A 15412-nucleotide genomic window follows, 5' to 3' on the forward strand; every position below is an offset into this window, starting at 1 on the left:
ACTCTGCCCCACACATTTTGCTGTATAGACTGGGGAAGATGTAGTGTTAATATGCTCCCCAAGCCCTTTCACACCATCGTGAAGCATGGGGGGAAGAGAGAAAGCCATGTACTTGCTCAAAGTGCTTCTGAAATCCTAAAGGGGAAAGAGGCAAAAAGTCCATTCTTAGTCCCACATGCCAGCAAGGGGCAGTCCTGAAGGGGGAAGAACCGGTCCTATTGGAACACTCCCAGGGACAGTGTTGCACAGACAGTGTAAGCAAGGTCCTTCTCTACAACAGATGCAATTTTTGTAAAGCAAACTGACATCCCTCATGCAGCTAAAGTGTCAGGATGCTCTTCTGGCTCCCCTACACCTAGGTATGATGCCACACACTGGGGATCCCAGGGAAGGCATTTTGCAGATATGGGAAAAGAGGCCCTGCCCTGGCCCCAGGGCCATGGATTTTCTGAGTTAATGTCACCTCTCACATAAATGAGTTTGTAACTTTTCAAACAGCAATAATAATTCCCATTCCAGTAACACTTTTCTATCTCTAATATCAGTGTGTCTGTGACACTGCAAAGAACAATAGTCATTCACATTTCAGCAATGCACACACTGAGATGCACTGTGATCTCTGACTGCTAGACTCCAGTGTCCATGATTCAGGAGCTGTCTTGCCTCTATGTTGGCATCTGGGATTGTTTCTGAATTAGTCTCACCTGCAGGAATTCACTTCCTGACTTCTGGCCCTTCCCCTCCAGCTCACTGATCAGGTTCCTTAGACAGGAAATCTCCTCAGAGAGTTTAGTGATATTGTCATCTTCAGAATCTCCTTTTCCAGATTTTCCAGGTGGGCCAGCAGGAGTCGTTCTTGTTTCTGCAGGAACTTCCTCAGTTGCTGAAATTCGGATACAATCTTTTGTCTCTTGGTTTGTGTCTGTATCTGATCATATTTAAATAAATAAACAAATAAATAAAATAAAAGAGGAAAGGGCAGGCCAAGGACATAGAGTCTAGGGTCCTTTCATGGAGTGCTGAGTGTGCAGGAGAGAGATTTTCTTTGCAAAGTCTAAGATGTCTGACACTGGTCTATATATTGGGCTTGGGAGGATTTTCTAACATCTTCCCATTTGACCCTAATATCTCTTAACGGGATACTTCCATGTCTGACATGATCAGGTAACTGTGTTATCAGAGGCTTATGTAAATCCAGACCCACAGCAGCAGGAGGCAGGACTTAGCACTACCTTGACAGAGATGCAAGAGGAGAAAAACGAATGGAACAATTAAACAAAACCAATACATGAGTGCAGATGCATGCAGACAGTGCTGCATGGGATATTGTTAGTTCACCATGGGAATTGTTATGTGAAAGTGACAAGGGCTAAAAATTAACTCATTAATTAGAATGAAAGTTTAGACTCTGCAGAATATGACGTGGTCCTGCTCCTTGGAGAGGATTTCTCAGGCCCTGTGCATGTGTGTGTGCACACATACATGGTTCTAACACAGCCATCCATGGAGAAACATTATGGAGAAACACAAAGAAAGCCACATTCACCAAGTCACAAAGGAAGCTGCCTCCAAACAGACTTCCAACTGCCAGTTCTGGCTGGTTAATCACAATGGGAATCTACCAGATACTCCTGGCTTTTCCCTTCTTCAGTCATTTTAACTCTCAGGAGCTTTTCTCTCAGAGTCTCCAAATGGGCCTGGATTTTTTCCTGAAGAAACAAAATGATTTGGCTGGCTTGAGAGTTGAGAGTGTTTGTGGAAAGGGCTGTTTTTCTACCTCAAACCCAAGACTCTGTAGGTGACTATAAGCCCTGCTAAGTTTACAACATCAGAGACACGAAGGAAATTAAATGTCATTAACAGAGACAGGGAGTGTTTTATAGTCACTTTTTGGACTTTAGACTGTTTGGAATTATTTGTCCTCTTTCCCCATTGAGTTAAACCAGCAGGAAACTGGAGTCACCTGGGGGTGAATTAATAAACCTATTTTTGAGAAGATTTTGCTGACCAAGTGCTCTTATGAATATTTTCATTTACGATCTCCTCTGAGTAGCTACCCCACAGTCCCTAGCAAATCTCCCAGAAGCAGTGGATTCTGGGAGATTTCAAAAGGCTGCATTGTGGGATTAATGGAACCACTCTGGCTGGTCCTTGCTCACATACACAATAAAACAGTTCAGACTGATACAGGACAGTACCACTCAGTAATTAGGTTTGCTGCAATCCAATCTAATCTCAGTGGTATTTTGCATGGACCTGTGCTGTCTGGAACCTTTTGTGTGTGGTTTCATCAGGTCTCAGGCCTACAACACTGCACGGGGCCCAGCTCTGCCAGTCACCTAGTTGGTGACTCTGGGCAATTAACTTTGCCTCTCTGTGCCTCTGTTTCCCCTCCCTGTCTTGTCTATTTACAGTGTAAATTGCTCTGGGCAGGGATTGTCCATCACTGTGTTTTGCACAGGGTCCAGAACAATGGAGACCAGATCATGTTTGAAGTATTCAAGGACTACTTTTCTGTAAATAATAAACACTGTGATACAAATTATTAATAAAACAGGAGCTTGTTAATTCCCCTTCTCCTGTCTCCAGGCAATGCTCTCACGTAGATCAGCCTGCAGCTCTTGTGATTTAAACCTCACTGATCATTTAACAGCTTCTGTTGAGTTGAGAGTTCCCTTATCTCATCAGTGGAAACTGGTTTTGAAATGACTTCAGCTTCCCAGAGAAATGTTGCCCGCATCCATCATCTTTAACACCTTCATTTTTGTTTCGTTAGCCACCTTTCCCTACACATTTCTTTTCATAACATTTTCATACATTGAAGGCTTTACAGAACTGAATGATACAGTTACATCCATAGCTGGAGGAGGGAGAAATGAAGTGTCACCAGCAAGTTCTGATGAAATTAATCTGTAATTAAATTTAATTAGAATAAATTAGACTGGAAAGTGATTCTCCAGTTTGTACTCCTGGGCAGTCTCCTTTATGGGAACCACAGTGTGAGCACTGTGAGCCCAGGATCTTTCACACACTACACAAATGGGGGTTTGAGCCTCTTCACAGAAGGGTTTGAGAGGCTTCTCATGCTCCCCATATACCTTCTCCCTGCATGAATCCTTTATTATCTATAAACTCAGCCATTTAGCTATTTCTGGGAGATTTGCCAGCTGCCTGTTCTGCCTAAGGTTTTTCTGCTGAGCAGTTTCTCTGCACTGGTGACAGAAGTTGGTATCTAATCCTTCCCAGCACTGGCTCTGCAGAAATTGTTCCCACAGTCTACAGTCACTGGGTCTTTAAAATACTCCAGACAGATGAGGCAACTTGCTTTATCCTGGAGACTTTCCACAGGGTTCTCTGAAGCCATGGCTCCCTCTGGACAGTGTAATTAAGACAAGAGCATTTACAGAGAAAGAACAGGAGGAAGGCCAGAGAATTGCATCAACACCAGAAAGAGACATGTGATTGGGGTGTCTCTACTAAGAAGAACACACAGGCCTGTCCCCAGGGGTGATTGAGAGAACAGAAGGGTTTGCTTTCTGCCAGGATCTAAAATAAGGGATGTGGAACTGAATCTGAAGAGGATCCTAATGGAAGTAGGAACTAATCCACTGATTGTCTTTCATGTGGGAACAAATGATAGAGCTAGATTTTCACTGGAAAGCATCAAGGGAGACTATGTAAGGTTCGGGAAGATGCTTTAAAAATGCAGACTCATGTGATCTTCATACCTGTTGTCACACCCCAATGGCCCCCTCCCTCAGGAGGTCTCCTGGGGAGGCAAATTAACATTGTATGTTGCTAACATTGTTGCAGGCATTGCAAGGGATTTTGGTAAGAGTTAAAGGTGTGAGTGTGGAGTGGAAGATTACTTTGCAGGTTGCAAGAAGCCGAAGAGCGAGGGAAATAGAAGAAAATGGGTCAACTCAATGCTTCAGCTAGCTCAGTCCGAAGATAAGATGCTGGCCCCAGTCCAAGGTCACGGCACTCAACAAGAAGTCTGTAGCTGCGTTCATATTTTACCCAACCCCAGTCAGCCATAAGAAAAAAGAAATAAGCTGAGCAGGACTGCAAAAATTGCAAAACCTAGTCAGACGGCGAAGGCCAGCAAGGGGGAAAGCCAAAAACCTGCATCCCTGGAGCCGGTGTGTTCTGGGAAAGCTGAGGAGGTCACAAAAAACAGTTTGGACTGGTACAAAGAGCACAAGAAACAGAGGTCCCTGAACAAAATGACCCCAAAAGAACCCAGGGCTTAAAATCCTCCTGAGAGCTAAAGAAAGTTGGAGATCAACAGCAGAGCCTGAACAGCTTGTGCACAAGACAGAACTCTCGTCCACCCTTTTCCCTGTCTTCTTCTGATGTTACACCCAGGAGTGGCCAGCCTCAAGGTCGTGCATGTGTGAGTATGAAAGTGGGTTAGGGCTGGGGCACTAACGCTTTCTTTCTTCCTCTGAGTGACATGGGAGCATTCCCAGAACTCTCTGCTGTTATTTTATTATTTCATTAATAAAGCTTTAAAACTTAGAGCCTTGGTGTGCTCCTTCATCTCCTCACCTAATGATCCTGTGGCCTCAGCCTGATCACCCAATGCCTTGGGCAGATTGGTAACAGAAATCTATCACATTTTTGGTGGAGAATTGTGGAGTGGGGGGCCCTGAAGAGCACACCAACTGGTCTGCCCTTGATATTTCATGTTTGCTCTGCCCAGCACTATTGGTATTTCATGTTAAGAATTTTATAAATAAAGGTGAGCCCCACCCTCAGTTGTAGCATGACTAAGAAACAGAGGGAGGTTTAGCATTCCTCTCTCCACCCTGGTCAGCGGGGGAAGGGTGCAGGTGGGTCTACTCCCAGGCGTAGAAATGTTAGGCAATAGGAGGAGGGCTTAGAGACCCTTGCTCCATGCAAAAGGAATCCTCGTTGCATACACCCTCAGTTGTAGTATGACTGAGCATAAGAGGAGAACTTAGGGTTTCTCGCTGTGCCCAGGATAGGTTTTGGATTTAGTGTATTGACCCTCGGTGGTAGAGGACCGAGTAATACAGAGGGAGGCTTAGCGTCTCTCCCTCCATCCCGGGGGGTGAACATTGTATGTCCCGGTGCCGGTGTGGGCAGTGTGAAATTTCAAGTGACTAGGAAAGATCTTGGGAGATAAATTAATGGATTGTGACAACATGTTCAGGAAACAGAAGGGTACAGCTGCGAACTCGGGAATCCCGCAGTTGTGGGTGATGGCATCAATGATGGGTTCAAGGCTGGATGCGCAGGCATTAGGGAGTGTGGACATGGAAGTCTGGCTGCCTGGCCCGATGGTATCATGGGAGGCTAATAGACCTGATGCCTGAGCCATGGAAGGGGTGACAAAAAGGGACGGGACCCTGTTGCTTCTTTCAAGGAGGGGTAAGGACCTCTCCTTGCTGAAGAAGGCTCTCTCCAAGGTGGGATACAATCCCTGGGGTTCTGTGGTGGAGCTTCAGAGAAGCATGCGTACTTGGCAGGATTTTTTAGACCTGTATGCCAAGTATGAAAAGCTGAAGGGTAAAAACATAGGGGCAACTGTGGGATTACTTTGGACTGCAGCAGCCATGTGGTATCAAATGTTGTCGGGACAAAAGAGGAGTTGGGGAGAAGGGAAGAGGTGTGTACCCAACAGCTGGTGGAAATGAAGCAACTGAAAGTGCAAATCACTAACCAGGCTGCAACCCAAGCCTATGCCCAGGACAAGTTGCAGGCCTTGAGTCAGGACTTCCTGGCGGAAAAGGCAGAATGCACCCACCTGGAAGCACTGGTTAAGTAGGTACAGGTCCTTCAGGGACTAGTCAAAGACTTGACCATTCGTGCCCAGCATCTGCTGCAATGGCAGTATGCTTGCCATAAAAAAAAATTAATATTTAAAATGTCAGTTGGTCGTGTGTTCGGTCCAGGTGGTGAGCCTCATGGGGGATGAATTGGGTGACCCTTGTGAGAATGTTGATCTTTCCCTTTGTGAGGATCCTCAATTTTGGGTGGAACCTTGTTGCACCCCTATAGCGGCCCTCATTAAGAACAAGGAGAGGTCTAGTGGGTGAAGGGGGAGAAAGTCATATGTATGGCACCCCCAACTATGAGGAGAGTACCCCGTGGGGTGATTATGAAGAGGAAAGGGACCAGGAGGGGTGGGGGCTAGTTAAAAAGCCCACCCCCTTGCTAAATTGGTAATGAAACAAAGCCTGTGCTCATGAAAAGGAACAGTTTGGTGAGAAAAGCAGAACCGGGCTCAGACAAGCAGGCAGGCAACAAATAAAAAAATTGAAAAACATGATGGAAGCCCTGAGGGCATAGTGGCAGGAGTCAGGAAAGGAGTAAGTGCAAACATGGGGCATTCAAATCCCTAAAATAGTACTTGGAATGGTAAAATCTAAGCTAATTAAAGTGTCATTTTAAAAAATAAGCAAGTAATTTAAGGAAAGAGTGAAAAGTTAACTCTACAAAAGCTAAAAAAAAGTTAAACAGTTAAACTTTTTAAAATATATATATTTTCTTGGTTTCTTTGCAGCCATTCTAAAGGAAAAATGAGCCCTTTTCCAAAGGAATGTCTGTAAATAATCGAAGCAAAAAAACTATCTAAGTAAAACCATTTGACTATGAACAAGTTAGTCAGATTTGCTAAAAGAACACTCCTAGTGTGTATAATCTTTGTTTTGTCAGTTTAAAATAAATTGGTGTTGTTTTAAATAATATCACTAAAATCCATTTGTATCTTCCATTCAAAGATGCAAAACCAAGAAACACTTTTTGCCAGACACAGGTAACTGGTGTTGTTTAACTTTGGTATTTAGCATTTAACCCTTAAGGTAACTCAATGCTTTACAATATTTAAAATGTTTTTAAATAAAGACCAGAGTTGTGGCTGCAGCAGGTCAATCAAAGCCAAAAACATTTTTTTTTTAATTTTTTTTTTGGTAACTGTCATAAATATAAAGAAAAGGGTAAACACCTTTAAATCCCTCCTGGCCAGAGGAAAAAACCCTTTCACCTGTAAAGGGTTAAGAATCTAAGACAACCTTGTTGGCACCTGACCAAAATGATCAATGAGGAGACAAGATACTTTCAAAGCTGGAGGGGAGGGGGAAAAGAAAGGGTTCTCTCTGTCTGTGTTGCTTCTGCCGGGATCAGAGCAGGAATGAAGGTCAGAACTCCTGTAAAAAGTCAGTAAGCAATCTAGTTAGATATGCGTTAGGTTCTGTTTTGTTTAAATGGCTATAAATAAGTTGTGCTGCATGGAATGTATATTCCTGTTTTTGTGTCTTTTTGTAACTTAAGGTTTTGCCTAGAAGGATTCTCTATGTTTTGAATCTGATTACCCTGTAAGGTATTTACCATTCTGATTTTACAGAGGTGATTCTTTTACTTCAATTAAAATTCTTCTTTTAAAAACCTGATTGCTTTTTCATTGTTCTTAAGATCCAACGGTTTGGGTTAGGTGAACAACACCAATTTGTTCACCTATGCAAATTGGTGAGGATTTTTATCAATCCTTCCCCAGGAAAGGCAGTGTAGGGTTTGGGAGGATTTGCGGGGGGGAAAGACATTTCCAAGTGGGCTCTTTCCCTGTTATATATTTGTTAGACGCTTGATGGTGGCAGCAATAAAGTCCAAGGGCAAAAGGTAAAATAGTTTGTACTTTGGGGAAGTTTTAACCTAAGCTGGTTAAAATAAGCTTAGGGGTTTTTTCATGCAGGTCCCCACATCTGTATCCTAGAGTTCAGAGTGGGGAAGGAACCTTGACAGTAACAAAATAACAAATAAAATCTATAGTAAAAAAGAGAAAGACAGTGCCCCACACTCAGCCTTAAGATGGCTGTGTGTAATCAAACTGTCACTATGCTAAGGGTACATAAAAATTCTGTAAGCACAAAAAAAACCAATTATACCTTATGTAAAAATTAATATGGCTAATGTTATAAAAATAAATTATGAAAAAATGTGCATTTTCTCCAGTGTATATTGTAAAAGGAGTTTAAAAATGCAAAAACATACCATACTACTTAATTAAAATCCTATTAGGGCTCCAAAGGGAGCCACAATAGGTTGTGTTTTCTTTTAGATCGCTGTGTTTTGGAAGCAAAAATTAAAAGTTAAAAGTAATCAAAACTCTGGTGAAAGTTGATTGTGACCCTTTTAAAACAGAGTCTCTGAGCTGCTTGGTGTGCTCCTTCATCTCCTCCCCTAATGATCCTGTGGCCTCAGCCTGATCACCTAATGCCTCAGGCAGATTGGTAACAGAAATCTGTCACACTGTTCCTAGAGGAGGAGAATGAAGGTGAGACAAGATTATGATGATCAATGGAGGGCTCAGGCAATGGTGCTATAAGGAGGGCTTTCAGATGTTCAACCACTGGGAGGCAATCATGGACAGAGGATTGTTCTCATAGGATGGACTCCACCTGAGTAGGGGGGGAAATAGACTTCTGGGATGGAGATAGGCGCAACTGATGAAAAGAGCTGTAAATTAAGAACTCAGCAGAGGCAGTTGTAAGATGCTCATGTAATCTCCATGTCTGATTCTAATATTGTGTGGGAGAAAAATCAAGAAAGAGAGAATACAGCAATGGAGAAAGGAACAGTAGTGAGTAGGAGAAGGGACGCTAAGAGGAAAGATAATGCCAACACCAATTAAACTAACAGTCAGGTAGGCAATACTGGAAGTAGAATACCTGTACCTAATTGGGGGAGGAATCCAGGTGAAAACAAACAGAAACAACTAAGATGGTTGTATACCAATGCAAGGAGCCTGGGTTACAAAATGGAGGAACTGGAACTACTGGTACAGGAAGTGAAACCAGATAGTACAGGTGTGATGTTACATCCCCCTATTCTTCATAGAAATATTGTTATGATATGAATATGGCATGACTAATATATGTTTTACGCAAGATGGATCATGTGAGGTATCATTGGAAAGATTATGATTTACTGAATGTAATTATCCACTTTGTATGCATGTATCATTTCTGTATTTGAAGTTAGGAATATTGACTATGTAAAAATTACAACTGTGTATGTACTTGGGGAATGCCTACCAGACAGTATGCAATCACCCTGGAAGGGCCATTAAGAAAGACGATGGGTCTTTGAAGATGCTGATTTCCCATCTTTCTGGAGTTCCTTCCTGTGGACATGACAAATAAACCTTGTCTCATGGGTGCTTTAACACTGCAGGATCATGTGTTGATGTCACCTGGTATGAATTACCACCTTGGACACTGCTGGTACTTTTCTACTGAAGGGGGGGGGGATCAAACGGGGAAACAAAAGATTCCCACCATATGTAAATCCTATTTAAGACTGGAGAGTGTGTTAATCCTTCACTGGAACCCTGCCCAGGATGACTGCTGTAAACACCTAAAACTGATCTGGGGAGAAAGGACTAGGAACAAAGCTGAGACAGAGGTCTAGCCTGTGAAGAGAAACACTTTGAACTCTAAGCTGCAGAAACTCTGCAACCTGCCTAAAACAACATTTAGGGTGAGAAATGTTTAGGAAAGACAGAAATAAAGGTAAAGGTGGTGGAGTAGCATTGTATATCAAGGATGAGGTAGAATGTAAAGAAATAAGAAGCGATGGAATGGATAAGACAGAGTCCATCTGAGCAAAAATCACATAGAGGAAGAAAACTACTAAAGCCCCCACCTGTAATAGTGCTTGGGGTCTGCTATAGGCCGCCGGGATCTAATTTGGATATGGATCGAGCCCTTTTAAATGTTTTTAATGAAGTAAATACTAATGGAAACTGCGTGATCATGGGAGACTTTACCTTCCCAGATACAGACTGGAGGACAAGTGCTAGTAATAATAATAGGGCTCAGATTTTCCTAGATGCGATAGCTGATGGATTCCTTCATCAAGTAGTTGCTGAACCGACAAGAGGGGATGCCATTTTAGATTTGGTTTTGGTGAGTAGTGAGGACCTCATAGAAGAAATGGTTGTAGGGGACAACCTTGGTTCAAGTGAACATAAGCTAATTTTGTTTATCCTTCCGTTCAGTTTAAACTGAAATAAATCTACGACTAGGGTTTTTTATTTCAAAAGGGCTGACTTTCAAAAATTAAGGAAAGCAGTTAGGGAAGTGGATTGGTCTGAAGAACGTATGGATCTAAAGGCAAAGGAGGCCTGGGATTACTTCAAGTCAAAGCTGCAGAAGCTATCAGAAGCCTGCATCCCAAGAAAGGGGAAAAAATTCATAGGCAAGAGTTGTAGACCAAGCTGTATGAGCAAGCATCTCAGAGAGGTGATTAAGGAAAAGCAGAAAGCATACAGGGAGTGGAAGATGGGAGGGATCAGCAAGGAAAGCTACCTAATTGAAGTCAGAACATGCAGGGAGAAAGGGAGAAAGGCTAAAAGTCAAGTAGAGTTGGACCTTGCAAAGGAAATTAAAACCAATAGTAAAAGGTTCTATAGCCATATAAATAAAAGGAAGACAAAGAAAGAAGTGGGACCGCTAAACACTGAAGATGGAGTGGAGGTTAAGGATAATCTAGGCATGGCCCAATATCTAAACAAATACTTTGCCTTAGTCTTTAATGAGGCTAATGAGGATCTTAGGGATAATGGTAACGTGACAAATGGGAATGAGGATATGGAGGTAGATATTACCATATCAGAGGTAGAAGCAAAACTCAGACAGCTTAATAGGCCTAATCGGGGGGGCCCAGATAATCTTCATCCAAGAATATTAAAGGAATTGGCACATGAAATTGCAAGACGATTAGCAAGAATATTTAATGAATCTGTAAACTCAGGGGTTGTACGGTATGACTGGAGACTTGTTAACATAGTTCCTATTTTTAAGAAAGGGAAAAAATGTGATCCGGGTAACTACAGGCCTGTTAGTTTGACATCTGTAGTATGCAAGGTCTTGGAAAAAAATTTGAAGAAGAAAGTAGTTAAGGACATTGAGGTCAATGGTAAATGGGACAAAATACAACATGGCTTTACAAAAGGTAGATCATGCCAAACCAACCTGATCTCCTTCTTTGAGAAAGTAACAGATTTTTTAGACAAAGGAAATGCAGTGGATCTAATTTACCTAGATTCCAGTAAGGCATTTGATACGATGCCACATAGGGAATTATTAGTTAAACTGGAAAAGATGGGAATCAATATGAAAATTGAAAGGTGAATAAAGAACTGGTTAAAAGGGAGACTACAATGGGTCATACTGAAAGGTGAACTGTCAAGCTGGAGCGAGGTTACCAGTGGAGTTCCTCAGGGACTGGTTTTGGGACCAATCTTATTTAATCTTTTTATTACTGACCTCGACACAAAAAGTGGGAGTGTGCTAATAAAGTTTGTGGATGATTCAAAACTGGGAGGTATTGGCAATTTAGAGAAGGACCGGGATATCATACAGGAGGATCTGGATGACCTTGTAAACTGGAGTAATAGTAATAGGATGAAATTTAATAGTGAGAAGTGTAAGATTATGCATTTAGGGATCAATAACAAGAATTTTAGTAATAAACTGGGGACGCATCAATTAGATGTAACAGAGGAGGAGAAGGACCTTGGAGTACTGGTTGACCATAGGATTGACCAGCAGGGAAATTATGGCCTAATCCAAGTGCCCAATGAGTCTTGCATATTTGTGTGAATGTTAGTGGCTATGACTCAACTATTCCTCTCAACATCATTGTTGCCTATGGTTTTCAGAACCCTCAGCATTAGTAATTTAACTGTTTCACTCCAGGTGGTGTCAGGAATAAATCAATGGGAACAGGGTGATTCCGTCTGATAAATGATTACTACAAGTATGGATGCTCAATCTAAAAGTGAAATTTATTACATTTAAGCACACACAGACATAAGGAATAGGTTTAGAACATCCCAGATATTTTCCTAAAATGTGAGATGGTGTTGAGTAATTAATGGTAGGTCAGCGCTGGCCAAACACTTCCTTCCTAGGGAAAGGTTTCAGAGTAGCAGCCATGTTAGTCTGTATTCGCAAGAAGAAAAGGAGTATTTGTGGCACCTTAGAGACTAACAAATTTGTTAGTCTCTAAGGTGCCACAAGTACTCCTTTTCTTTTTCCTAGGGAAAGACGTGTCAGAAAAACATTTCTCTTAGGATGGCTGCAGAGGACTTCTTCGAAGTACATTCTATATCTAATTATTTTTATAATTAACTTCTACAAAACACATAGATCATAGTGGCCCCCTACTACATCATCACTTTTCATAACAATTTAAGTCATAATAAATTTCTATATCAAAGGCACCCAAACTCCAAGTTTCTGTCCCATTGTTTACTTTCAATCTCAAATGTTGATTTGTCTTTCCCCTCCTCCCATTCTGATTAGAAGAAACTGTAGCTATTTTTGATCTTGCCTCTAAAAGCCTGCTTTCAAATTAACTCTTAAATATGTGGTGTTCTATTTCATTAGTTCACAGTGGCTGAATGCATATAATATGGCTGCAATTAGCTTGATAACATACTGGGAAACACACACACCTCAAATCCAGGGTAACACCATAACCACAGACAGTGAGACCATTTGACATTAGCATCTAGCTGCTCTGTCACCGCTGCAGAAACTGTTCCCACAGACTGTACTTGCTGGGCATTGGCAAGCTCCAGGAAGACAGAGCTGGTTAGTTGAGTTTGGAGATTTTTTGCTGAATTCTCAGCAGCCCCAGTGCAGGGAAGAGAGGAGCTGAGTTTCATTTTCCTCTTTCCACAGATGGGCTGCCCCTGAACCTTGCTTAGCAGCATTTTGAGAATTTCTGTGTTAGGGAGGCAGAAAGGGCCAGATTCACAAAGGAGATCCAGACCCAGCATTGCAGCACCTACCTTTAGGTGCTCTGCCACCCAGTGGAACCTACAGTCTCGAGTTAGGCACCCAGGCTCCCTGTACAATGGATGGGGAGAGTTAGGGGCCTAAGAATGGGATCCATAAAAGCCAACGCTCTGAGTGAGAAGCCACCTCAGCCAGACAATTGGTTTCATGGAGGTGTGGGAGGGAATCTCTCACTATCAGTTTACAGCCTGGGAGGGACAATGCTGTGTCCCATGCCTTAGCTGTAGGAGAGGGAGTGTGAGCTGGCTGTTGCGCACTTGCCCCACCACCAGCCCACCACAGCTAGCTGATGGATGGGCTGGGCCGGGAAGAGGCAGTTTGTAACTACCACCTATTGCGGCTAGAGGCCACTAGTCTGGGCGCCTGCTGGACAAACATGAAACTGTTTGGGGATTCCTCACTGTAGCCTGCTCAGGCCCAGGGCCCTGGAGCTCTCCCAGGGGACAGGTCACACATTTGTATCTATGAACTCAGCGATTTTCTGGGTGGCTCTCCTGCCCTCAGATGCCCCTGGTACAGGAAGGGAGATGGGGATGCAGAGGGAATGGGGGAAAGAGGAGCAATGGAAGATTTCTTTGGAGGAAGACAAATGGTGGAGGGGGATTATGGAGAAACACCTAGGTTGGAAGGTGGGAGGAGGATTTGGTACGGTGACCAGATGTCCTGATTTTATAGGGACAGTCCCAATTTTGGGCTCTTTTTCTTATATAGGTTCCTATTACCCCCAACCCTGTCCCAGTTTTTCACATTTGCTATCTGGTCACCCTAGGATTGTAGGATGGGAGGAAGGAGCTGAGCTGGGAGGGGTGATTTATTGATTGAGTGAGTGATTTAGATGGGGAAGGGAAACCAGCTTGAAAGAAGGGAACAACTTTTCAGGGAGAAATACTCTGGAAAAGAATCAAGGCTGGGTGTGTGTGGGGGGGATGACTATATTCCATCTGAGGGGAAAGAAGAAGGAGATCCAAGAGAGTGGTTTTTGAGGGACCAGACACTCAGCAAGGTGGGGGGCAGAGAATCAGCCTAGATGGGGAAGATTTTTTAATGGGGGTGGGGAAGATAGCAGACTGAGGAAGATCACTTTAAGGGAGGGGGAATAGTCTGGGATGGGATAAGAATTTATTTTCTGGTCAGGACATGCAAACTGGACAGGGAGACTTTGATGAGGAAGCAACAAGAGGGTGGGGAAGATAGGCTAGAAAGTGCAGGATTTGGGGAGGAGGATCCAGGCTAAGGGGAGAGATTTTGAAAGGGTCAGGATGGGAGGCAGTGCTTAAAGTGGTCAGAAAAAAGTGTGTGGGGGGAGGGGGTCATCTGTCACAATCTGGGAGCAGCAGCCCTCACCATCCTCTGTGAGTTCTCAAAGATATTTGCTAATGGTTCTGAGAATGCTCTGGCTTGTTCCTTAAGTACCCTAAGGTAAATTTCCTCAGGCCCTGCTAATTTAAATATGTATAATTTATCTAGATAAACTTTAGCTTGTTTGTGACGCTTCATCCCATATTCTTCATAGATATATTTTTATGATATGAATATGGCATAACTAAGATATGTTTTATGCAAGATGGGTCAGGTGAAATATCATTGGAAAGATTATGATTTACTGACTATGATTATCCTATTTGTATGCATGCATCATTTCTGTATCTGAAGTTAGAAATATTGACTATGTAACAATCACAACTGTGGTTTACACTTGGGGAACGCCAACCAGACAGTATGAACTCAGCCTGGATGGGCCATTAGGAAGGACAATAGGTCTTTGAAGATGTTAATCTCCCACCTTCCTGTGAAGCTTCCTGGGCTGCTGCTTTGACACTGCAAGGTCAGGTGATCCTGTCACCTGGTACTGAACACCATCTTGATCTGCTGGTATTTTTCCACTGGAACGAGGTGGGGTCAAACTAGGAAATAAAGGATGCAAATCCTATTTAAGGCTGGGGAGCAGGGGCTGAGCCCAGGTGAGAAAGATCTAGCCTGTGAAGGGTATGCCTGGAGATTTAAGCTGCAAGCAGTGCAATTTAGCTTTAAGAAACTCTGCAACCTGTATAAAACTACTCCTGCCAAGTACCTTGTGTATAGTCATTTACACTAGTCCAAAGTTAGTGCAAAACACCACAACTCCAGAGTGGTTTGACATCCACTTTCCATTGATGTGAGCGAGGGCAGCAGTGAATCAGACCCATAAAGGTCCAGGGAGGGCATAGTAAGATATCACGAATGGCGTCCATTCCAGCTGTCAAGAGGAAGAGATGGGAGCCTCCTATCCAGTCTATTCCTTTGGGTGTAATTTGTTTATGTTTCAAGTAAAATTTTTGCACAGATAGGGGAGGACATTTAAAAAAAATCAGGGATAGAAAACAAAAATCATAATCTTTTAAAAAGTCTTATGATTTTTAAGACAGTTTCATGATTTACTTCTGGGTCTGTTTCATGATGTTTAGCTGACAGGATTGGCAACACTGCATAAAACATTTAGGGTGAGAATTTGCTACTATTAACCAGTTAATTTAGTGTAATAAGCTTAGTTTGCACGTTTTGTTTTATTTGCTCAATAATCTGCTTTGTTCTGTTTGCTA

At 42.7% G+C, this 15412-nt stretch overlaps 1 protein-coding gene and 1 long non-coding RNA gene across 2 annotated transcripts in view; both read right to left on the reverse strand.

Annotated features, from left to right (window-relative positions):
- The window catches only part of LOC119842761 (zinc finger protein 436-like), a 380355-nt gene that overhangs the window by 117043 nt on the left and 247900 nt on the right, over positions 1-15412 (reverse strand). The window lies entirely within an intron of this gene.
- LOC122456648 lies at positions 418-13573 on the reverse strand. Its single transcript, XR_006275631.1, has 3 exons — positions 13563-13573; positions 526-658; positions 418-463 (listed from the first exon to the last, which is right to left on the reverse strand). It is a non-coding gene; the product is annotated as an uncharacterized LOC122456648 (long non-coding RNA).

The sequence above is a fragment of the Dermochelys coriacea genome, chromosome 14 (genome assembly GCF_009764565.3).
Source record: "Dermochelys coriacea isolate rDerCor1 chromosome 14, rDerCor1.pri.v4, whole genome shotgun sequence".
Classification (NCBI taxonomy): Eukaryota; Metazoa; Chordata; order Testudines; family Dermochelyidae; genus Dermochelys; species Dermochelys coriacea.